This window comes from Otolemur garnettii, unplaced genomic scaffold (assembly GCF_000181295.1).
Source record: "Otolemur garnettii isolate 467f Iridium unplaced genomic scaffold, OtoGar3 scaffold00017, whole genome shotgun sequence".
NCBI classification, from domain to species: domain Eukaryota; kingdom Metazoa; phylum Chordata; class Mammalia; order Primates; family Galagidae; genus Otolemur; species Otolemur garnettii.
The window spans coordinates 26,792,641-26,818,665 of NW_003852412.1; positions in this window are offsets into that span (position 1 = coordinate 26,792,641).

Below are 26,025 nucleotides of genomic sequence, written 5' to 3' on the forward strand. Positions count from 1 at the left end.
TTGTTATTTGTTTATATTGCGTATTTTACAATCTCAACATAGTTTTCTCCTTTCTTAAAATGTGCATACATTATTAGCACCCTCTGTATATATAACTTATTATAAAGGATTGGCTCACATGCCATGGAGGCTGACAAGTCCCCAGATCTGTCAGCCAGCTGGACACCTGGGAGAGTCAGTGATACAATTCCAGTTCAAGCGCAAAGACCTATAAAACAGGACAGCCAATGGCGTAAGCTCCAGTCCCAAAGCTAGCAGACCTGAGACTCAAGAAAAACTGATGTTTCAGTTTGAGTCCCAACACAGGGAAAGATAAAATGTTCCAGCTCAAACAGTCAGGCAAAGGAGTTCTCTCTTCCTCAGCCTTTTTGTTCTATTCAGGTCTTCAGTTGATAGGCTGAAGCTCACCCACAGTAAGGAGGGCAACTTGCTTAACTCAGTCTACCAATTCAAATGTTAATCAAATCCAGAAGTTCAATCACAGAGATACCCAGAATCAAGTCTGACCAAATGTCTGGGAAACCTGTGGCACGATCAAATGGACACAGCAGATGAACAGATGCAAATCAAACATTGTATCAAGTGGAAAATTTGGGATTCTCACATGAACAAGTAATATTCCATAAGGATTTTGTATGCTACCACAGAGATGAATATTTTAATTGTTTTATTATATAAGATATCTAAGAGAAAAATTCTATACACCAAATATCTAGAATTCAATATTAGAATTAGTATCTCCTGAAGTTACAAATATGTAAATAAGTATATACATATGACAGAGGATAAAATTTATCCAGAGCTTCTTGGAAAGAATGGGTCATATGCTAGATCACATCCTTTTCTTGAAAGCATCATCAAGGAAACAACATCAGAAACTTCTACTAGTACAAGTAGAGTATATATGTGCCAATGTATTCTTTTTTCCAAACACTCCAAACATTTCTTACAACTGCAAAGTCGCCATACGCAGGGGAATGGGAAATTGTACCTGCATGTACATTTATTTACAAAATGCTCATTGAAAATTTTTACAAAATATTCACAAAATATTCTCTATCTATTGGCCACCTCTTTGTAAAAGTTTGTAGATACAGTGTAGATTGTCTTACTTTATTCCTTCTCTACCCAAAATACTCAGTAGGAAAACCTGTTTTAATCTTGCAAACTATCAGACCATTTTCTAACTATATGCTATATGTTATCAATAGGTGTTGTTCACCTTCTATTGATAACATTTTTTGCTAAACCTAATATTTCTAAACCCAGTATTTCTTCACCTTTGAACAGTTTAGAGATAACAACAAGGTACTATGATTATAGAAATTAATCATCTATAGACAATATACTATAAATCTTGCTTTAAAAATTCTCTTGTAAACCTCACACTTTATAAAAGGCAACAGCAAGTGTTTTTACAGAATTACAGTGCTTTCTGCTGTATTGCTTCGAATCTGGCAGAATAAACAACAGTTAGGACATTGTATTTCCAGAGGCCTGCTGACATCACTGATGTCTGTTTTGTTAAAATAAAGAAATATTAGAGCTGTGTACAAAGACCAAGTATCAAACACCAAAGGAGAAAAATAACTTTGTAAAAAACCCTTGCCTTATCTCTGTTTGTTACCAAAAAGGAATTAAAGACAAAATATCATGTTTATATTTCTTGGAAATTAGTGTCTCAACTTGGAATTTCAGTAGACAGCTCTCACAGACTATTAGGAAAGGGCTGTGAGCAGACGCCAGTCCCTTCGGTGAACTTGAACTTGCTCTGTGGCATTGGAGATTTGTCAAGCACCTTCTAAACATACAGACACTCATTTTCTAAGTCTTTCCTGGCATTTTAAGTTAGGAATAGATGACTTCTTCAGGAGTATCATAACATCTTTTTAACATCTGAATTTAGCAAAACTCACAACACATTTGGTCAAAGTTCATTTTATTTCTCAAATTTTATACACAGGCATATTTCAAAAGCAACTTATTTCCTTTGTTTCTAATTCACTTTCACATTTCTTATCAAATGTTTATTTTGCAGAGTTTTTGCCCAACATGCCCATGGGGAATAGTTTTACGCTTTCAAATGCTCTTATTTTAAAGAAAGAAAGTTACTCTAGAAACTTTTACCTTAAAATTACGGATTTGGTTCCAATAGAGTCTACATTAGGTAAAATACTTTCATATTCTCAATTAGCTGGTCTTTAACATTTCTTATAAGTCTATAGTAACAGATATAGTTACAATGTAACTAAATACTCTATATCACCATCATCTAGGCTGTATCTCCAACACGGTTCTGTGGAGCACCAGTGTCTGTAGGGAGGTTAAGAGGTGTTCATGAACAGAAAGTGGTCAGGAGCAGCAGTCCAGAAAGTACAAAAAATGCTGGGTGAAAATCCAACCGGTTCCTTCCCTGTGAGATCTCTCAATGAATACTCGAGAGAGAACTATAGGATGCAGTATCTCTCAAACTTATTCAACAACGAAACTCTTTTAACAAATCTCAACTTGCAGGGCGTTAATATTCTATAAGAAACAATTAAAAAATCCAATTGTTAAAAAAGCTATTGTATTTATTATTATCCGCCTGTTGCTGTCAATGCAATAATCTAGCAAACATTTTCAGGAAGATAGAGTCTGGGTATTTTTAGAATACTTCTAGTTAAGGAAAAATTACTAATAACTCCACTTTAACAAGATAGGAAGAAGTGGGAAATCTGAGTTTTAATTAGTATAACAATGGCCTAACAACCATACTGAAAGGATTACGTCTAATTCACAAGGGATTTTAGAAAAATGTTTTTTAAAAAACTGACAGCTACTGTAATGTCATAACATGATTATGACATTAACAGTGACATAATAACAAGCCACAATATAATCAAACTACTGGAAACAAGAGGTAAAGAAAAAAATCTTTAAAGCAGCAAAGGGAAAAAAAGGTACATCATGTGCAGGAGAACAAAAGCAAAGAATGACCTCAGACTTCTCATCAGAGCTCGGCAAGTCAGAACACAATGGAGCACGATCTGTAAAGTTCTGGAAGAAAAAACAAACCAAAAAATTCATACCCAGAAAAAAACATCTTTAAAACGATGAAGGCAAGGCCAGAGCTCGCACCTGAAATCCTAGCACCCTGGGAGGCTGAGGCAGGAGTGATACCGGAAAAGTGGCACCCCAGCCAGCTCAGCCCAGCAGGGCCTGGGGGATCTGCCACTTCTGTCTTGGTGGCAGCAGCCGGCAAAAAAACCCGCAGGTTGGGGCAAGCAAGGGAGCTTTCTTCCCCCAGAGGCTCCAGTAGAGTACCGCTAGAGGACCTGTCAATCAAGAGAAAACTGGTGCCCATCCCTGATTGGTCCATTTTCAATCCTGTTCCTGATTGGTCCATTTTCAATCCTGCTCCTGATTGGTCCATTTTATGGACCAATCACAGCTAAGCTATTACACCTATATAAGGCCCTGAGCAGACTTGGGCAGATCATCGCAGATCATCGCAGACTTCGGCAGATCGTTGCAGACCTTTGAGGAAGATAGAGCAGAAGAATAAGACTTCAGCAGACCATCGCAGACCGTCCAGAAGAAGAAGCGAAAGCTGTGGCACTTCTAGTGCTGATCCTGCTCTACAAAGAGGCTTGGCTCTTTGTAGGAGTTGTAACACTTGAGCTGTAGCTGTAACACCTCTGCTGCTGATCCTGCCCTGCAAAGGATAGCACATCTATCCTGCTCTACAAAGAGGCTTGGCTCTTTGTAAGAGTTCTTTTCATAAGAGTTGTAACACTTGTATCCTGCCCTACAAGGAGGTTTGGTTCTTTGAGCTGTAAATAAAACCTCACCGTTCGTTCTATGGTCTATCGATTCATTCATCGAATTGTAGAGACCAAGAGCCTGGAAATCCAGTGTTAAAAATCCGGTATCAGGAGGACTGCTTGAGGCCAGGAATTTGAGGCCATCCTAAGCAAGAAGAAGAGCCCCATCTCTACAAATAATAATAATAATAATAAATAGAAAAATCAGCCAGGCATAATAGTGTGTGCCTGTAGTCCCAGCTACTCAGGAAGCTGAGGCAGGAGAATTGCTTGAGCCAAGGAGCTTGAGGTTGCCATGAGCTATAATGAAGCCACTGTACTCTAGCCTGGGTGACAGAACAACTCTGTCTCAAAAAATAAACAAACAAACTGACAGAAATTTATGCTATCAGACTAGCACTATAAAAAATGTTATGGTGAGTTTTTCCTTTTTTATTGTTTGGGATTCATTGGGGGTACAAAGAATTAGGTTACACTGATTGCATTTGTTAGATCAAGTTCCTCTTATAATTGTGTCCCACCCACCCCCAAGAGATGAGCCATACACACCATGACCCTCAGTTCCCTCCCTCCTCTGCTCTCCCTGCTCTCTTTCCTCTATCCCCACCCTCTATCATCTACTGCCTTCATTAGAATTGAGTACATTGGACTCTTTCTTCTCCATTCTTGTGATGCTTTACTAAGAAGAATGTGTTCTACCTCCATCCAGGTTAATACAAAAGATGTAAAGTCTCCATCTTTTTAATATTATTCTATAGTATTCTGTATTCTATAGTGTATATATACTACAGCTTGTTAATCCATTCCAGGGTTGGTGGGCATTTAGGATGTGTCACAATGTGGTGATTATAAATTGACCTGCTATAAGTAGTCCAGTGCGAATGTCCTTATGATAAATATGATTTTTTTCTTCTGGGTAGATGCCTAGTAATGGGATTGCAGGATCCTATGGGAGGTCTAATTTGAGTTCTTTAAGGATTCTCCATACTTCCTTCCAAAAAGGTTATATTAGTTTGCAGTCCCACCAGCAGGGCAAAAGTGTTCCCTTCTCTCCACAACTACACCAGGATCTGCAGCTTTAAGACTGTGTTGTGAGCCATTCTCACCGGGATTAGGTGATATCTCAGGGTAGTTTTGATTTGCATTTCTCTGGTGATTAAGGATGATGAGCATCTTTTCATATGTTTTTTAGCCATTTGTCTGTCTTCTTTGGAGAAGGTTCTATTCACGTCTCTATTCATGCCCAGTGACATATGGGATTGTTGGCTCTTTTTTTGTTATTAATTTGAGTTTTCTGTAGATACTACTTATCAAGCTTTTGTCTGATTCATAATATGCAAACATCTTTTCCCATCCTGAAGGCTATCTATTTGCTTTGGTAGTTGTTCCCTTAGCTGTACAGAAGCTATTCAGTTTAATTAAGTTTTATTTATTTATTTTTGTTGCTATTGCAATTGCAAGGTAAGTTTTTCATGAGAAAGGTAGAAATTATACCAGAGAGAAATGTAACACCACACAAAACGATATTTTTTTCTCATGTTTTAATCTCCTTAACAGACATCTGATTATTTAAGGCAAAAGTAACTACAATAAATTGTAGGTTTTTATGATATAGTAAGAAATATATATTTGGGGTGGTGCCTGTGGCTCATGAGTAGGGCACCGGCCCCATATACTGAGAGTGGCAGGTTCAAACCCAGCCCTGGCCAAACTGCAACAAACAAAATAGCCGGGCATTATGGCGGGCACCCGTAGTCCCAACTGCTCGGGAGGCTGAAGCAAAAGAATCGCCTAAGCCCAAGAGCTGGAGGTTGCTGTGAGCTATCATGCCACAGCACTCTACCATGGATGATAAAGTGAGACTCTTGTCTCTAAAAAAAAAGAGAGAGAGAGAGAGAAAGAAACATATATTTGGTACCTGCCCTCAGTTCCTGAGATAGAGTTCCTAAAGCCTTTGTAGGTAGGGGTGCTAAGAGAATCTTTTGTTCTAATATTTGATCTTTTACTCCAGTTCCTGACAAAGAGTTCTCAGACCTTCATAATTTCCCGAGTAATAGACCATATGACCTACACTCCCTTGGAGTTTCCTGAGTGACAAGAGCATCCTCTGCTCTAATGCAGGTCTTGGTGGGATAGCTGTAGGATGGGGAGGTAGTTGCCAGGAGAATCAACCAGGTGATTAGAGGGTTAAAACTTTTAGTTCCAAACTCCAGGGAGTGGAGAAGGGTTAAAGATACAATTGATCACCAGTGGCCAATGAATCAGACCTACAGAGTGAAGCCTCCATAAAAATCTCTTCCCTGTGGGGCTCGAGAGCTTCGGGACTGCTGAACGGTGGAGGTGCTGGAGACTGGGGAGCCTGAGAGGCCAGGGAGGCCACTTTGCACACACTTCAGCCCTATGCTTCTCTTCTATGTAACTGTTCATTTGTATCCTTTGTAACATCCTTTATAAGAAATGGATAAATGAAAGTACAGTGTTACCTGAGCTCTGTGAGCACTGCAACAAATCAACCAAACCCAAGGAGGGGTCATGGAATCATCAGTTTATAGCTGGTCAGAAGCACGGCAGAGCCTGGGACTGGTGACTGGCTTCTGAACTGGGGTGCAGTCTTGTGGGACTGAGCCTGTACCCTATGTGATTCACTGTCACCTCCAAGTAGATAGTGCCACAATTGAGTTAAATTATAAAACACCTAGTTGGTGTCCAGGGAAGAAATGCTTGTTGTGTGGGGAAAATCCCATGCACATTTTTGTGGCCAGATGTAAAGTATTCAGTATTCTGTTGAATGTATGAGAAAAGGAAAAAATAGTTTGTTTTTCTTTTACAGGTTCACAAAATATGAAGAAGTAAAATCTATGATAATAACACTATGATAAGGTTCTTGCCCTATGTGTAAAGTAGAATAATATTATTTAAAGGTAGAGACTGTGCTAAGTTAAAGATGCATATTTTAAACCCAAGAGCTATCACTAGAAAACTTAAACAAAGATGTATGTAGCTAATAATTCAACAGGAGACAAATAGGAAAAAAATAGCAAGATGATATATTTAAATTCAACCATATCAACAATAGCATTACAAAATGCCAGACTGGATTTAAAATGAAGTAAAAACAAAAATCAAAGGAGACACCAGGCAAGGTGGTGTAAGTGTAGTCCCAGCTACCAGGCTGAAGCAGGAGGACTGCTTGAGCCCAGAAGATTGTTTAAGTCTGGGAGTTAAAGTCTACCCTGGGCAAAATAGTTAGACACCATCTCTAAAAAAAGCAAGGGGGTGGGGAATCCATTTTAAATATAAAGACACAAATAGGTTAAAAGTTAAAAAGTACAAATAAATATACCATATAAACACTAATCAAAAGAAGATTAGAGACTCTATATTGAAAGCAGATGGGTTAGACTTCAGATCTAGGACTATTACCAAGGATTCAAAGGAACACTTCACAATGATAAAGGAGTTGCCATCACCAAGAACATCTTTTAAAAAATCTTAAATGTATGTGCACTTAATAAACAGAACTTCTAAATACCCTGAGCAAAATTAATAGACCTGGAAAAAGGATTAGACAACACTGCAATTATATCTAGAGATTTCAACGCTTTTTTCTCAGTAATTGGATAGAACAAATACAAAGAAATTCCGAAGACTGATCAACACTATCAACCAACTTGACCTAATTAACACATATAAAGTAGTGTAACCAAAACAGTAGAAGATATGCATAGTCTTTTCAAGTATACATAAAATATTTACTGAAACAGATCACATATTGAGCTATTTTAAGTCTTGATAAATTTAAAAGGATTGATATGCAAAATAAGTTCTACAGCTGCAACAGAATTAAAACTATAAATCAGTAACAATAAAATACTACAACACTTCGAATATTTGCAAATTGAACAGCAGACTTCTATATAACCTGTAGGGCAGGAAAGAAATCAAAAGAGAAATTAGAAAATATTTTTAACTGAATGAAAATGAAAACACATCCTATTAGAAAAAAACACTCAATGATATAAGCTTTCAAATTAACAAGAAAAAAAAGAGAAAATTAAACCTTAAATTCATCGATTGGAAATAACAAATACAGTTCAATTTCCATAGTTGACAATCTCCCTACATTGACCATCTCCTTGAGTTGACCTAATTTTCATAGACTGGACGTGCACCACATGTACATATCAGCACAGTAGCCTGATTCCTTATGTTGTCCACCTGTGTACGTTGAGCAGTTTGTTATAGTCCCTTGGGTGGTCAACTTACAGAGGTTCTACTGTATGGAAAGCTATAAAATAGAAGATGGACTAATAACTGAAAAAAGTTAATGAAGTAAAAATCTGGGTCTTGGGAAGAAATTATAAAATTGATAAACTAGCTACTCTAATTGGGAATGAATTTAGTAAAATTTGTGTAATATCTGTACAATGTTAACTACAAAACACTGCAGATAAATATTAAAGGAGACCTACATAAGTGAGGAGATATACTGTGTTTACAGATAAGAGGATCCAATACTTTCTAAGATGTCACTTCTCTCCAAATTAATCTACAGATTTGATACAATTCTAATAAAAATCCTAGTATGGCTTTTTGTAGAAATTTTATTTCTAAATGTTTATTGGAAAATTTATGTGAAAATACAAAATATCTAGTATACATAAAACATTTTAAAATTTTAGTTTTAAAAGGAATTCTCAAATTTTTAAAGTAAATTTTGAAAAGGAAAGAGGATTTACACTGATCTCAGGACTTATTCTTTTCTCTTTTTTTTTGGTTACAGTTTTTGGCTAGGGCCAGGTTTGAACCCACCACCTCTGGTACATGGGGCCAGTGCCCTACTGCTTGAGCCACAGGTAACGCCCTCCAGGACTTATTCTTAAGCTATTATAATCAAGACAGTGTGATATTGTCTTAAAGAAAGACTTACAGATTAATGGTACAGAATAGAATTGAGAATATACCTATGATAAACTGATTTTCAAAAAATGCACCAAGTTAATGTAACGAAAAAGAGTGATCTGTCTAACGAAGACAGAAAGGACAATCAGATATCTACCTGCTGTGAAAAGAAACTCTACCCTTACTTTATACTTTATCTAATATATTAAGTCAAAATGGGGCATAGATTTACATGCAAGAACAAAAACTATAAAACTTCTAGAAGAAAACACAAGAAAGTCTTTGTGACCTGAAGTTATAGTGATAGGACACAAAAGCCATAAACCATAAAAACAGAAAATCAGCAAATTGGCCTTCATCAAAGTAGAAGCTTTTGCTTTCCAAAAAATGTTTAAGAAAATGAAGAGGAAAACCACAGAGTAGAAGAAAATATTTGCAAAAGGTGTATCTAATAAAGAACTTTCACCCATAATATATATGTATTTACAACTAAAAAATGAGAAAATAACTTTTTTTTTTTTCTTTTTACAGTTTTTGGCCAGGGCTGGGTTTGAAGCTGCCACCTCCAGCATATGGGGCCAGCGCCCTATCCCTCTGAGCCACAGGTGCCCCCCCAAAATAACTCATTTTTATTAGACAAAAGCTTTACACAGAAAATTCTGCAAAAAAAAAAAAAAAGAGAGAGAGAGAGAGAGAAACACTTGGGGAAAAAAGCACATGAAAAAAATGTTTAATATCATTAGTCATTAGGAAAATGCAAATTAAATTAAAACCACAGTGAGATATAGCTAGATATAATGTATCCACTAGAGTGACCAAAATTAAAATGTTAACAACACTGAATGATAGCATGACTGTGGGGCAACTGAACTTTCATACATCACTGGTGAAAATGTAACATGACACAATCACTTTGTTTTTTGGTTTTTATTTTTTTTTTAGCCCAATATTTCTCAATTTTTATTTTTATTACCCATGTCTGCCCCCATGGAGCCTTTTTTCTAATTCATATACACAATCACTTTGAAGAATAATTTGAATGATTCATTTTAAATTAGCAAATTTAATTCCATGTAATTTATAGCTCAATAAAGCTGATTTTTAAAATGAACTTGACAAAACATTTTTAAATAAGTAAAATAAAATTCTGATAATTTCTTGTAATGGTTAACATTTTTTACATACTAGCTATTTTTTCCCCAATTGTACTTAGATTCTTCATCCATTCAACCAGGAGATATGTTTACCTTGCCTCAGAAAAGGAGTAACAGCAGAAAGCAGAAATAAGGAGTCTTTTTCCTGACCTGTGAATTTCAAAATCCTTGGTCTTAACACTAGTGGAAGGACTCACAACGTATGCTGCCCAGAGCCAGGCAGGGACTGAAGTAAACAGAAAGGGAGGACGGGCGGGAAGCACCCTGACTGACCAGCACTTACAGGGTGCTACAAGGAGCCTGCACAGCTCCACGGATTCCTGACCCGGAAATGTCAGCCTGGTCCTGTTTGCCAGAAAGGTGCCTGGAATTCAGACATTTTGTCAATTTTCTCAATTTTTAAAATACTGCCCAAATAATAGCACTACTTTCGATCAAATTCAGCCCATGAATTTACAACATCTGGCATAGAAGACAGATTTAGGTAGACACTTTTGGGGGGAAAAAAGTTTTCTCACCCTCCTGTCATGGTGAAAATGTCCTAGAATAGGGATAAAAAGAGTCAAAGGAACAACGGATATAGACGCTGTTCTTGCAAGAGAACAGAGGCGATCGGCATCCCCTTTGCTAGGTAGAGCCTTAGCAAGGCAGGAGACCCACGGAAGAACTGGATGGATCACATGTGGGCAGAAATTGTATTAGCCTCACCGGGTTTCCCAGGCCTCACCCAGCCCCAGGGAGGCTTAGACAAATGGCAGTCTCAGCAAATACTCCACAGTTTAAAGTAGTTTGAAGACCACAGAAAGATTAGGAGTGAGAAGAAGCATGCAAGTTGCAGACAGAGTTACTTTACCAACCAGATAGAACCTTATGGATGGGAAAAAGAGTAATACAGCAGCAACCGAAGATCATCAACTAATTACAAAAACAAAACGAAGGACGAACATTTCAACACAGGCCACCAGGGTAGAAAGATGAAAATCATTGTTAGGATCCCCACCCCCACCCAGGAATTAGCAGAGCACCAGAAGAAGTAAGCCCTCCCCCAACCTTGCACATTAATAGTTTAGCTACCAGGGCAGACAGGAACTCAAAATAGAAAATAAGTTATTAAAAAAAAAAACCTAGGAAAAGTGCACTCCATGAACATCTAACATTGCAGACTGCAATGTACTTCTGTAGCCTGCTGTATCCCCCCCGCCAATAGGGGGTTATCCAGGGAATAGGAAGCATTGTATTTTGTTTATTTTTTTAGATGAATTATGCCAAATAAATACTGGATGTTTTTATATACCCTATAGATAGGTCACCAGAGCATAAGACTTTGAATAACTACTACTCAATGGACTACAGAACTAGGCTCTTCAGATGACCTCTATAACAATTTTACTAGAGAAGCTGAGTTATCAAACACATTTGTTCAGCTTCCCAAACTCATTTGCAGGTAATAAATTACCTTGTGACAAGTCTAGATGATTAGCAACATTGGGCAAAGTGAGTAAAACTTACTCATTCTATAACTATTTAAATAAACACACCGGGAATAGTGTTAGTCCGAAGAATTAACAAAGAAGAAGCAAAGAGATTATCACAAAATACATGTGTACATATGTATATGTGTGAATTTTCTAACTTTTCTAAAATCAATACATAGCTCTTTGTTTACAAGGAAAGAATAAAAAAGTTGTGCTTTAAAAATAGAAGACAAGTCTTTTAATTACCCCATTAATATATTCTTAGAAATTTAACAGAACATTGCCTGATTAAACATGATTAATACCCAGATCTATAATGTTGCAATTACCCAAGTAATTCAGGCAGAGAATCTACTTTAGTATGAATATTTAGATAATCAACAAAGTACTTACAGCAGTTGTGGCACAATAGAACCTCTGAGCTTTAAGCTTTTTCTCTGTAAAATGGGGACAAATATCTATACAATCTAACATTTACAAACGTACCTAGTGGTGTCTGATATAAAGTAAACCCACAAAACCTTATTTACTGAATTTGCTACCAATGACTTTACTTCCACTGGCCTCTGAAAAAACTAATCAGTAAGACATGTCTAGGAAAACGTCACCTACTCCATCCTGGCTCTGCTGTGCTCTTCCAAAGGCCAGACCTTCAGCAGTGCCATCCAGCATAAGCTATTCTCAACCACCACCTCCTGCGCCTGCTGCAGCATTTGTCCTAACAAACGCGACCACGTAAGTGCCCCAAAGTGTCCTGATACCTTGCAGCTTCATTTTCCCAAGAAAGTATTCCTAGAGTGAAGTAAGAGCACTTTGCCTTCCTGCTCTCAATCCCCTAAGTCTGATGAAGTCATCACCCTATAATAAAATTCAGAGACTTTGCTGTGGCCTTTTTACCATCTGCCTCTGCCCACCTCTCAGCCTCGCCTCCCACCACTTTCCCCCTCCAGCCCCTGTGCTGCCTGCTGATCCTTGAGCACACCAAACACAAGTCTTTGCACTGGACTGATTCCTCATTCCATTCAGATTTCTGCTTAAATATAATCTCCACAGAGAAAAGTTCCTTGATCAGCCTTATAAAGTAGCACACTCTGTTATTCCCTGTCCTCTTAATCTGTTTATTTTTATAGCAAATTGAACATATATTTATTCATCTGTTGTAATGTTAGCTCTGTGGGGACATTATATCTCCAGAGCCTGAAATACTGCCTGGTATTAGGTGGCACTGAATAAGAATCTGCTGAATTAACTAATTGGGAGGCCTGATTATTTAAGCAAAGCTTTGAAAACATGCTACTTTCAGGGACTGAGGACTATGACCAGCAATGGGTAGGATGGCCATATGAACCTGGACACCTAGCTGGGGAGGAAAGGTGAAAGACTGAGGAAATGGATGAGAATCAGAACCAGAGTATGTTTTTTTAGGAGAGAGGAGGCCCGTCCTCGACTAGCTGAGGCCTGGTGGCAGCCCCACCAGCTTGCCAGCGAGTGTTTGCCTTTCCCAACTCTCACCAAACCACCCTGTGTCTGGGTTCGCAGTTCAACTGGGTTCTTTGAAGGGCAATTTCTTACACATTAACAGCAGCAAACATAACAATGGCTATTAATTTTGGTCAAGTATCTCTCAAAATGCCACACCCCCGAAGGTCAGATTACCCTCAATAAATGCCCCCATATGAGTTACAGGTAGACCATGAGCTCTATAATTTGCAGCTAGTCCTAGAAAAGTGAGCCATTGAATAAAATTTAAGTAGAAATTTATTGTGAAGTTCACAGTTTTGTCCATTAATCCCACAGAGAAAAAAAAATTAAAGAATGTTGATTTTTAAAAATATCAAGCATATAACAAGTGAAAAGTCATTAATATTTATTAAACTACATGATGACCTACAAGATATCCAGTCTTAAATAATCTTAAATAATTCACTCCATATTTATTAAATTTATTCTATTATTTCAACAACTACACTTAAATTAATTCCAATTACAATCAAAAATTCAAGACTTAAAAAAGAATAGAAAGTAATCCTATAAATTAAAAATTAAAAACCTAGAGTAGATGATGAAATAGAGTCCCTCATTCACATCATTCAGCTCACAGGTTTCCCCATCAGTCTTCCCAGTTTCACAGCCAAGTCCAGCTCAGAGAGGACATGCGCAGTCAAGTGGTACCGTCCACCTCTCGCATGTCCATGGCATCCTCTCCCCAGGTCCTCACACTTCTACTTCATCTCCCAGGGACCATCCCACACCTAAATCCATCTAAGCCTTGTCCTTATCAGGCCAGGGCTCCACCCAGTTGACCTGACATTAAGTCCCATCTACCTGCCATCAAAATGTTATGTTTCACATTGTTTTCTTTCAGTTTCATCTCAAATAACTGTTCTGCTGAACAAAGCTGATGTTCTAGCAGGAACCTTTGATACACCTCCTAGATAATTTGCACTTAGTAGGATCAGCCAATGAATAATTGTTCAACCCAAAGTAATTAGTAACAGGGATATTTTGGCCCACTGGAACAGATATTTGCAGAAAATCTTTTTTGTACTCTCTAAATTATAGTCATGCATTGCTTAATGACGGGAATATGCATTGAAAATGCATGTTAAAGCAATGGCACAGTTGTGTAGGCATCACAGAGTGAAGCCATGCCCAACTGCAGCCCTGGGCAATGCTGTGTAGCCTGCTGCTCCTGTGCTGAAACCTGCACAGCACATGACTGGACCCAACTCTGGAGGCAGCTGTGACACAGTGCCAGTATCTGTGTCCTTAAACACAGAAAAGGTACAGCAAAACTAAGGTATTGCAATTTTGTGGGACCACCATTGTATATGTGGCCTGTCTTTAACTGAAACATCATTATGCAAGGCATGACTGTACTTTATGAAAGCAAATTATACTCTGTATACATAGAACCTCGTCATAGGAAAAACTACATCCCAATTAAACAGTCACAGTATTACAGAATCTCAGGGTAGGAAAAGGTGTTGGAGTTGATCCAGCTTTTAAGTTTTCCTTGACCAGAAATTACATCTTATCCATTTTCCACAGCACCTAGCACAATGCCTTGCACCCAGCACAAGAAATACATGTTCCATCCATAAATACCTGAACCTCCAGCTGATGCATTAACCTCCTCTATTTCATCTTTCCAATTCCCCACACCCATATGCCTTGTCTCTGTTATTAGATGCATAGCTAGTTGTAGTAATTCTAAAACTTAAGGCTGCTCTTGTCAGTGCAAAAGCATAACTGTATGTATTTGTTTCTCCCAAACTCTCATCAAGCTCTGCCTTCACTGACATAGATGTAATAGAAACATGGTAAGTGCAAAGTATACATAGCTGTTTATATCTGTATTAGCATCACAAAAAACTGACCAACAGTAAAAGGGTAGATCCAAATTTTGGTTAGCAGCCTTAAACTAAAATAAATCTCCCTAAAGCATTCCAATTCTGAAATAATTCACAGTCACAAATGGTATTTACAGAACAACAATCTAAAATAATAGTAATAGCAGCAAAATTGTCCACTTTTTATTTTTACTGAGTAGGTGTTAATGAAATATGACATTGCCATCAGCATGATACAACAAATAGGAAAAAGTACCCAACATAAAAAAAAATGAAAGTCCCACTTGATGACAGCAAAAACAAAAATCATGTTTTCTCTTTCCCTTTTATGTACTCTTTGTGTTAGCTTGAGAAGATATGACCTTGTTATCTGCATAGTATAATTAAAATAAAATTGGTTTCCAGTGTGTCTAGATGGATGCTTAAAAAAATAACTAAATAGAATTATATTTCAGTGATCCATAAAAGACCCATTACACAGGACTTAGTTCTCATTTCTCTCTGTTACAAACTATACTAAGTGCAGATAACCAAGAGAAAAATATCTAAATAACTCTCAGAAGTAGCATACATATATATTACATCTTTGTTGAAATCTCAAATCTTACATTATCTGAAGATTTGAGCCACTTTCAAAACGGAATTTATTAAAATTCTAAACTCATATTGTGTTTATCTTTTCTGTAAGTGGAAATATTACTCCTCATAAACATGTTTGTATCTGATGTTACTCATATAAATAAGGCACATAGCCATTTTAGGGATTAATAGAAAAACAGACATCTGCATGGAACATTTCACTCGTTAGATAGAATCATGTTTGCATATTTTTCCTATTTCTGATTATACTAAAAAATAAAATGAGCTGATTTTTACCCTTAAGTTTCCCTATAATGCATATTGCCAATAAAACAAATACTTTAATTGCACATTAGAAGAATCTCATTTTCCTCTAAAATTTGCTATAGAAATTAGCCCCAAAGAGACCTTATAACACACACAAAAATCAAGATACAACTATGTCGAATTGTCATACTAGTCACCACTTATACTAAATTCTACTTTAAACATTACTTTAAAATTAAAAGCCGTCTCTTTGAAAATCCCAGGTGAGATCACAGGACTCATTAGACCCCTATTTGGCCTTTGCCTGAATTAATGCCAAAATTAATCGATCAGACAAGAATCTGTACACTGATCAAGTAACTCAACAACTAGTCAAACTGTGTATTCAAAAAGTAATACATTCTTTGTCCAAAAATTGCCTTGAAAGCTGGTGGGAGTACAAATTGGCCCTTTTGGGGAAGGAAATTTGGTACTATATACAGTGTTAATGTTCATTCTCTGACCTGTAATTCTATTCTTACAGATTATTCTAAAGAAATAATGAGAAGTGCAAAGTTTGTGAGGTGATCAGATGTCCCACTTTTGGTGGGACAGTCCCAATTTTTAACAATTTGTCCTGTGTCCTGCGGCATTTTTAAAAAGTCCCGATTTTTGGAAAGAATGCATGACAAGCTAGGGAACAGTGGGAGAACAGGAAGGGAATATATGGTTTTCAGCTGCCATGTGGCTATTTCGCCGGGATATGAGTTTTATATTATTTTTGTTAATTTTATAATGTTAAACTTTAATAATAACAAATAATTGTTGAGAACTGATTATCAAGAACTGCTTATCAAAGTTTGCATTGTTGATCAGTTCTTAGAATTCGATGAGAATTATGCCAAAGAATAAAATAATACCATACATAATTTTTTAATGTATTATATTTGTAAATTGTACTTATGTTGAAATTTTAAAAAATATATTACAATACTATTTTTGCATTCTATGAAAATTTTTGTTGCTCCATATAGACCAAATTTTTAATTAAGAACCTCCCCCCCCCCCCCCAATGGTGTCCCGCTTTATCAATGTTAAAATCTGGTCACCTTAGTATAAAGGCATGTATTCCAACATTATTTATTGAAGACTAAAAAAATTCAAATGTCAAAAAGAGCTTAGTTTTTAAAAATGAATGCTATGCAGCCATCTAAATCACAATATAAACTGACCATAATAAGAAAATTCTCAGTATACATATATATATATATATATATATACACACACACACATATATATAAAACAGCAAAATATTTCCAGCAATTACCTTTGGCTACAAGTACTATTTATATATCTTTATCATATTTTTAGGAAATAACACTGGCGTTGGAGAATATTTGAATTTTCTTCACCAAACTAGTATGAATAAAGTTTTTTGCTGCTTCCCTAAGGGATAGTCATACTTCAGTGCTCTTCAGTGAAGAGCAAAGTGCTGGTCACAAGTCGCTGACTGTGACCAGTGGGCTCCTTCTGAAACAGCTGATTACCAGGGACAGCAGCATCGCTCTCCTGTTAATCGCTGTCAAAAATCAAACTAGTAAGTACTTATGTTAACAATCTGTATTTCCATCAAAGGTGAGTTGATTTAACACATTTAATAGCTGCATCTCTCGCTAGGAACAATTAGTGCAACAGAACTGCTTGAAAAGGGGGCAGAAGCCAATATTCATATATAGAACAAGCCTAATAACCTTTTACTTATTTCATTTAACCCTTGCAACACCATAGGTATGTATTTTTATTCCTGTTTTTCACAGAAGGGAACTAAAGCTCATAGAGGTTGGGTAATGTATTTAAGTTCACAACGCTAGTAAATAATGATGCTGAAATTAGAACCCACCTATTCCTTATACAGAACCCCTAAGGATATTAATGAAGGAAATTAAACTAATAACTGTAATGATGGCATTTTTCAGCTTGTATAAGATAATGGACTTGAAAGTACTTCAACTATAAAGCACTAAATAATTTCTAAAAGACAATCACTAATTTACTGATTGTTAACAATTTTTAGCAGATATCACATAATGAAGTCAAGACAAAGATAGCTGAATGTTTTAACTAATGTTCAGCAAGTTAGTGCCTAATGTTAACTGTGCCAAGAAAGAACAGGTATTAAATACCTGTGTTAAAGAACCAAATTAATCTGAGACTGATAAAAATAAAAATAAAAACAAATAAATAAATATCTCCTTGTCACTTTCCAAAGGTTGCATAAATATACTCTCATTCAAAATAAAAAAGAAATTACATATGGCTAACCAGTTCTCTGGGAGATGTAAAATTAAAATCTGCATGTAACTTGGGTCCCTGATGAACAGAGCATGTACAGTAATAACTTTACCATAATAGCACATATGTGGCAATAATAATACAGTGTAATACTATAATAATAATAATACAAATACCCTCGGACTGTAATAGTAAGTTACAGATACTATGGTGCTCTTTCTTTTAATTCAAATAAACAGAACATAAAAACAAACTCATACTAAAGGTTTAGATAGGAGAAATTTCAAAAAAGAATATTACAAGTTACATCTATTTTGATCTGCTAAGTGAATCAATAATAAGCTTTCAATTGTAATAACTCATTCCCTGCACTGTTTAGCAATAACTGATGCTTTCATTGGAGCACAGCCTTTCACAAGTTCCATTACTCTCACTTCATCCTTGGCAGTTGTCCTGATGGTGGAACTGAAGCCTAGTGCTATCCCAGTGAGTGATGGCATCTGCCTTCCTCTGAAGGCTTAATTGTTTCTACTGTTGTTTCTGTTGTAATCACCTTTCTCCCACTGCAGGCTCACCCAGACTTGCGGTGAACTTTCGCCTTGGAGGCATGGTCATAAGGGTAAACACAGATTCACAAAATTGAATTAGTAAAATAAAAGTGATACTGTGTATAAGTGACTACATAGACACTCAGAATAGTCACCACCATAAAGAAACTACACTGACAAACATCTTATACCATGTGGGTTTGTTTACATATGTGGAAGAAACTAGTTCCCATAGTATTAATATAATTATAAATTATCTTTATGGGGGGCTTTAGGAGCCCATTTTTAAGAACAGAATGCTATAAATCAGGTTGTCCATAACCCAAGGACTGCTGAATATAAGGAACCATTTGGACAACTTTGACTGGAGAGGACGTAATCACATATACACAAGAGTAAACAGAGAGCACAGACACAGACTGTACCTTTAGTCCCTAAGCCAATGGCATTATACTGAATGAAGACATAGAAAAGATGGGATAAAGTTTCCACTTTAACTCTGAAAATCTAACAATCAAAATTTTAATCTGAATGTTACTTCCCTTTAAACAAAGCATTCCAGTGGTTTCTAGAAATTTCTTATTTTGGATAAAATTATTTAAAATCATAGCACCTAGTCACTTAAATAATCAGTTAAAATGCTGTTGACCAAGTCAAAATTAAATGTGTATGATTTTGATTCATAAAAATGATCTAAATAATTTTGCCTATTTTTACCACTACCTATAACATTAAGACAATTAAGTCAAGTTAAAAGCCATTTGTCTGTAAATTTTCAAAGTTTATCTGTCATATTTCAGGATTTAAAAAGTTTTCAAAATTCAAAAATGTTTGATGCTGCCAGATGTACCAAGGGTCAACTTTTCCTTGCTACTATAAGCAGAGGAGTTTAACACTACAATCAAGGAACAAATAAGGACTAAAAACAATATATATTGTTGATCTGTCAACTAAAATGTACAAATATTTTATTATATAAATAGTCTAAAATATGCCAAATATATAGTAAACCAGAGCTATGTCCAAGTTACAAAGATATTAATCATTCTTTTCTGCCAACAACTCTGTTGATCTTTAGCAGAATAAATTAATTCTCAAAAATATTATTAAAAATTTTACCTAAAAATGCATACAGTTCAGTCTTACCTATTTCACAAGCAGTGCCACCTCAAGGGAAAACAATAAATATACAGAGATTTCTTTTGAACCCTTCCATTACCATCACTAGTATATCTTTAGTTATACTCCTCACATGCTTTTTTCAACTCTAGGTTCTAAACTTCATTTCAATTATTACCAATTAAATTAACTAACATTAGTATCTACTTTGCCACCCACCAGAGATATTTGAGGCTTTTATGGCATAATCTCAAATACATATACACATACTAGGTATATAAGTATGCTTAAATACTTACAATAAACAATGTGATCATTTATTATAGTATATTCTTCAAGACCAAACACATATACACACATAAACCAAACTGCCTGTTAAGACACACAAAAATTGAGACTATCTTGTGGACTACCAGACTCTGGGTATGTTGATATTTCTGAAAAGCAGAATTTGTTTAGCCGCTATTCAAATTTAAACTCTGGCATTGCATGAATAATCTACTCATGGATATCGGAGAAATCAATTAGCAGCCCCCAAGATCATTTACACAGTTTGTTTTGAGTTCAAATGAAACTAGATTATAAAAATATTAGTATTCCTTATTCATAAGTAATCATAAATTATAGAATTTATATGAATAAACAACTAAAAATAGATTGAAGTTATAATATTAATTAATATTACCTGAGATTATTAACTAAAACAGAATTATAAACAAGATGGAAAGGATTAATAAAATCTTTTGATTTTATTAAACTTATAACTCAAAATTTATCTCCTCTGATAGTTCAATAATTATATTTTTTAGGCAAATTTTATGTGAAATTATCAATCTTATCACATTTATAACTTGTAGAAGATTTATGAAAATAGAACAAATTTAACCAGTTCAGAGAGTGAAAAAGGCTTACAAAGGAAAATGATTACATCATAATTCTGAAAACTTGTCACTGTAACTTGTGTGGGTTCTGTCTACATCCCAGGAGTGAGCACAATGCTTAGAGAACTGCAAGTCCTCAATGATACTCAACCGAGGTTTTGCCCTTCAGCAAGCTATGACTAAATAACTTTTTAAGACTATCTTAATCCAATCAGACTGCTATAACAAAATACCACAAATTAGATGGTTAACAAACAAATGTATTTCTTATAGTTCTGGAAGCTGACAACCCTAAGACCAAGGTGCTAGCAGATTCAGTAGCTGGTAAGGGCCTGATTCAGGTGAACAGTTGTCATGGAGTACTATCCAGCCATAAAAAGATGGAGACTTTATATCTTTTGTGTTTATTTGAATGGAGGTGAAACACATTCTTCTTTGGTAAAGTATCTCAAGAACAGAAAAATAAATATCCAATATACTCCATACTAATATGAATCTAATATATAAACAATTACATGCTCATATGAACGATAAAACACAAATATAGTCTAGTAAGGGGGGAGGGGAAGGACAACTGGTAGAAAGAGGGAGGGCATTTGGCAGGATCTCACCTAACATGCACAGTGCAAGGGTGTACAGCACACCCCCAGGGAGAGGGGCTCTTTTACAACGGGAACTTTACCTTAGAAGTGAGAATAATGTACTCTAAAAATTTGTACCCTCATATTAATTGGAAATTTAAAAAGTTAAAAAGAACAAAAAATAAAAATAGAAAAAGTAAGAAAAAAATAGATGGTTGTCTTTTCACTATGTCTTCCCATGGCAGAGGGGGCAAAGCAGTTCTTTGAGATTTCTTTTATAAGGGCACTAATCCCATTCATGAGGGCTCCAAACAACTAATGGCCAAACCAATACATTGGGGATTAGATTTCAATATAGGAATTTTGGGAAAATGTAAACATTCTGTCTATGACAAAAATGATTTCCCATCCTGAAAATTTTAGTTTGTATTTGCCTGTGTGGATTTTTATAGGATGAAGATCATTATCTTTCATCACAAAGGACTGTATGACATCAAAAGGTTAAAAGCTACAGATCTAGACAAAATATGGACTTGCTGAATATAGGCTGTGTCTTTTAAACACACTATAGATAGCACCTCTAAATGTAGTTCAGAAGAGGAAAAGTCAACTCTAGAAGACAAGAATTTCATTGCTTTTTTCACTGTTTATTACCTTTGATGTTTTTCCTATTAACCAAAATTAACACATTGTTACAATTCTTCATTTAATTTCCATGGAACAAATTCAGCCACTGAAAAAAATTATAGTACAGCACTCTTTAGAAAGAAACACAACTGCTATCATAAGTTAAACATACCTATGGCAGGATGAAAAAGCATTTCAGTGGATAATTCTCTTTGAAATCCATAGTTTAGCTTATTAAAGATTCCTTTCATTGATCTCTGTAATCCTTACTCATTATAACTCACTAAAATAGTGCTGAATCTCACATGATAAAGCTAGATTTCACATTAGTTTCCCTTTTCAGTATAACTTAATTTTGAGCACAACTATTTTGTATATGAACACCATACAGCCCTGCCCCACTGAGCTCACTATATGTGCCTCATGCCAACTATAACTAAAATGCTATAATTCCACATCATTACATTAAGCAATAGCCACATTTCAGATGTTACACTGTCTGATTACTAAGCTCACATTAGCCTTACTACTAGTGGTTTAGTCACCGTATCCACTATTGGTATTAAATCTTTGAATGCAATGAAAGTTAACAATGCTATTTTTATGTTGTACCAAAAAAAAAAATCACTCAGTCTGTTTTCTCTTTTTGATTACAGTTAATTTAAGGGAAAAATGTTGCTATATGGTTTGACAATGTATGTGTCTTTGGATGATAGAACCCACAAAATGTTTGAATAGGCCCATTTATTTGAGCAGACATATTAAATAATACTTTAAATGTGAACATGCATGTCATAAATTTTGTAGTCTCTTTATAGTAGGATAAATCTGGTATTTAAAGTAGTCTTTGTTCAAAGCCATCTTTTTTCTAACAGTCATAAAGGGACTCTGATTTGTGCTGCATGAACAATGCCAGCATCATCATTTTAATGTTATCCATATGGGCTTCTAATAATAGATAAGAGTCTACATTTATATTATATGTCTTAGAGACATTTAGAATCTAGATAAGGAAAGGCTGATTTCATTGGCCCCATAGTTAAAGGAAAGCAGACCCTAATTAAAAGAATTCTGTTCTGAATTAACTAGTTTGACGTGTGCTAATTGACAGTTCCTGTGAAATGGTTCTAATTAAAGTCAATATGTCTTTTTCAATTAAAAGGAAATTAAGAATATACTAATATACATTAACAACTTAATCTGCCTTCAATATCCCCTCCATCAGCTGCTTCCCCCCTAATGCTCATGGAGAACCATCTGACATGAATCATCGACTGTTTGCTTACCGTACCTCATTATTACTTCACATGAGCACAGCAGTAGTAGATGTCCCCTTGAGGAAGAAGATAACCTGCACACGCTTTGATTTTCTGAGCTCCTAACTCTTAGTTCATTAAGTATAAACCCACCTTGTTGAATTTTTAAAATGGACATTTCTTAATAAGAATTTTTGCTAAATGAAAACAAAGACAAGTGTTCTCAATTAGTTGGTCTTTTTATGACAGGCCTTAGAAATAATTGCTCTGCTGGGAAGAAGGCTGGACTATGTTTTCATCATTTGGCTTGTTTCAAAGCAAAGCTTGATTTGAGCAACACATAACAAAAACATCTTTCAGATCATGTTGTTTCCCAGGTGAAACTTTGGGGAAATTTCAGGTGGAAATACTTGACATCATACATACAACAGGAAAATAGAAAGTAAGGCTGCTTAAATGCTAGCACCAACGCATGACCCATCTTATTCAATGACAATGCAGTATTACAGAAGCTGTTCACAGTAACATAATTAAATATTCAAATATACATTACCAAGGCTATAGTGTTAGCAATTTTAGTTCTAGTGAAAGTAATATTAAACAGAAACATCAATACTCACAGCATTAATATCACATAGAGAACTATGGAAAAGATTAAAACTATTTGTTTCTTAGTAGATAATTATAATTGAAACATTTTAATTATAATAGATTTTTAAAGAAAGGTTTTATACCATCAAGATATAATATGCAGTTTTTTCATACAACATAGCTAATATTCTGATGGACATTCCATCACAACCCCTTTTTCAGAGCATAAAATTCAAAATAAAATGTAGCTGCTTATATAAATAGGAAATTATTTCACTTACTGTCACCAAAACCACCTTATTCATGTTTAATACAGAAAAAGCAAAAAGGTAAACAAGTCACTTCCACTTTGTCATTTCTATTCACTTACATTTTTAAAAGATAAAATTTGCTATTACCTGTTTCTAAGTATTTGTGGGAGAGAGGAAAGATAGCCAGCCAACCTACCCAAGATCTCTCACTGAAGGCATTTTTTATCCAATGTACTCTATTATTCTTTTCTGAATAGTTACCAAAACTAATGAAAATCATCTGAAGGGGAACTCTTAAAAACAGCTGAAGTCTAGTGAATTTCTAGAATGAGTAAATGCATATTAATTCACTTTCAGTAAAGCTCCTCACTGTAATTATAAATATAATCAGACCAGATAGTTAAATAGTATTACTGCATATTACCACGTGGAGCCCCTAGTTTGATTTCCAAGTCTAGGAGCTTGCTCTTTGAGCTGGCATAGGCTGGAGATGCTGCAGTAACAGCATGTACTCAGCTTTTTTAAATGGGAAAGAAGCCAATGCAGCAACTTTTCTGTCCAATTAAAGAGCATTGTCTATAGCAGGCCTACACAACAGAAGGCCTGCAGACTGCACACAGCCCTGAGGCAATTGTTCATGACCACCCACATATTAGGGAAGGGGGAGCTAGTACAAAGACAGACAATATGGCACCTATGTCAGCAGGAAGAGGTAAGACTGTTCCACAGGCTCCACCTCTCATCATGTTACTATGATAGTCAATCAGGATGACGATAACTGTGATCTATCAGTCCTTCCAATAAAGACATTCACCATACCAATGCTGCACTGGTATAAGAACTTCCTAAAGGGCAGTTTTATATGTGTTGAACTGAGAAGAGACCCCTATAGCATTCACATAAGGGTTTATACTCTTTGAGCAGTCAATAAATGTTACTGATGAGTTTCCTGGTTTATATTTTCTTATGGAAACTTGTTTTCATTTCTTTCTTGGTTCCTGTCATTCACATATCAATGGGAGACTCTATTATTTTACTGTCATAACTACAATATTTTTAACAATGAACATGTAGGAAAGTGGTACAGTAAAATTAGTCCCGTACCCCAAAAAAACTACTGAATTGGCAAGAACTGTCAGAGTCAAGTATTTCAGGCTGGACATAGTGGCTCATGCCTGTAATCCTAGCACTCTGGGAGGCTGAGGTGGGAGGATCACTTGAGGTCAGTAGTTTTAAGACCAGCCCAAGTAAGAGAAAGACCTTGTCTATGCCAAAAATAGAAAAAAAGGAAGCCAGATGTAGTGGTGTGTGTCTACAATACCAGCTACTTAGGAAGCTGAGGCAAGAGGACTGCTTGAGCTCAGGAGTTTAACAGAGCAGTATACACTGTCTCAAGAAAAATAAAAAAGAATCAACTATTTCAGAACTCTGTAATCTGGCTAATATTTGCAGTATCCAGGGGAAAGCCTGATGAAGAAAGAAACTGGTAAATTTTGGTGAATTTCAGTGTTGCACATAGCAACTACTGTCCTTAAAGCTGCCACAGGGACAATGGCCTGTATTCCTGGTACAATTTGCTGGTGCCAGGGTAGACAATGAGAATCTTCTTTGCCAAAAACTGGGGTTCTGTGTTTCAATCAGTCTGACTGAAGGAATGGCACAGAAGCTGGCCATTGGTTTAACTCTTCTAGGCTAAAGTAGATTCATTTGTATTAAAGGAGTTTAAAAAGACAGAACATATTTTATTTCCCTTCTCTTATTGGATATAGGCATTTCAGGAAAATTCTGAATATGAAGATAACAAAACATTGCTTCAGGAACCACACATGACAAGGAAGATAGTCTTTGCAAAACAATTTGGAAAGTCATTAAATAAATGAACAACTGCATCCTTAATCAAGCAACAACAGCAATTCTTAATGCAAGGGGGAGACTCTAATTTCAGAATTGCCACATTACAACATTAAAAATGTTCGGTTTTCAATTTTCAAAAAATTAAAAAGCACCCCTCAAAATAAAGTATGACCTATTTATAGGAAAAGAAAAATTGGCAGAAATCATTCCAAGGGAAGCCCAGATATGAAATTTAGTAAACAAACACTTTAAATTTACTGTCTTAAATATACTCAAAGAGCTAAAGGAAACCATGGATAAATAACTAAATTAAATTAGGTTTAAAAAGAATATTAACAAAATAATACAACTATTTTTTAAAAAAGAATATACAAGAAATAGGCTCAGCACCTATAGCTCAACCAGCTAAGGCGCCAGCCACGTGCACCTAAGGTGGCGGGTTCGAATCCCCAGCCCGGACCCGCCAAACAACAATGACAGCTGCAACCAAGAAATCGCCAGGCATTGTGG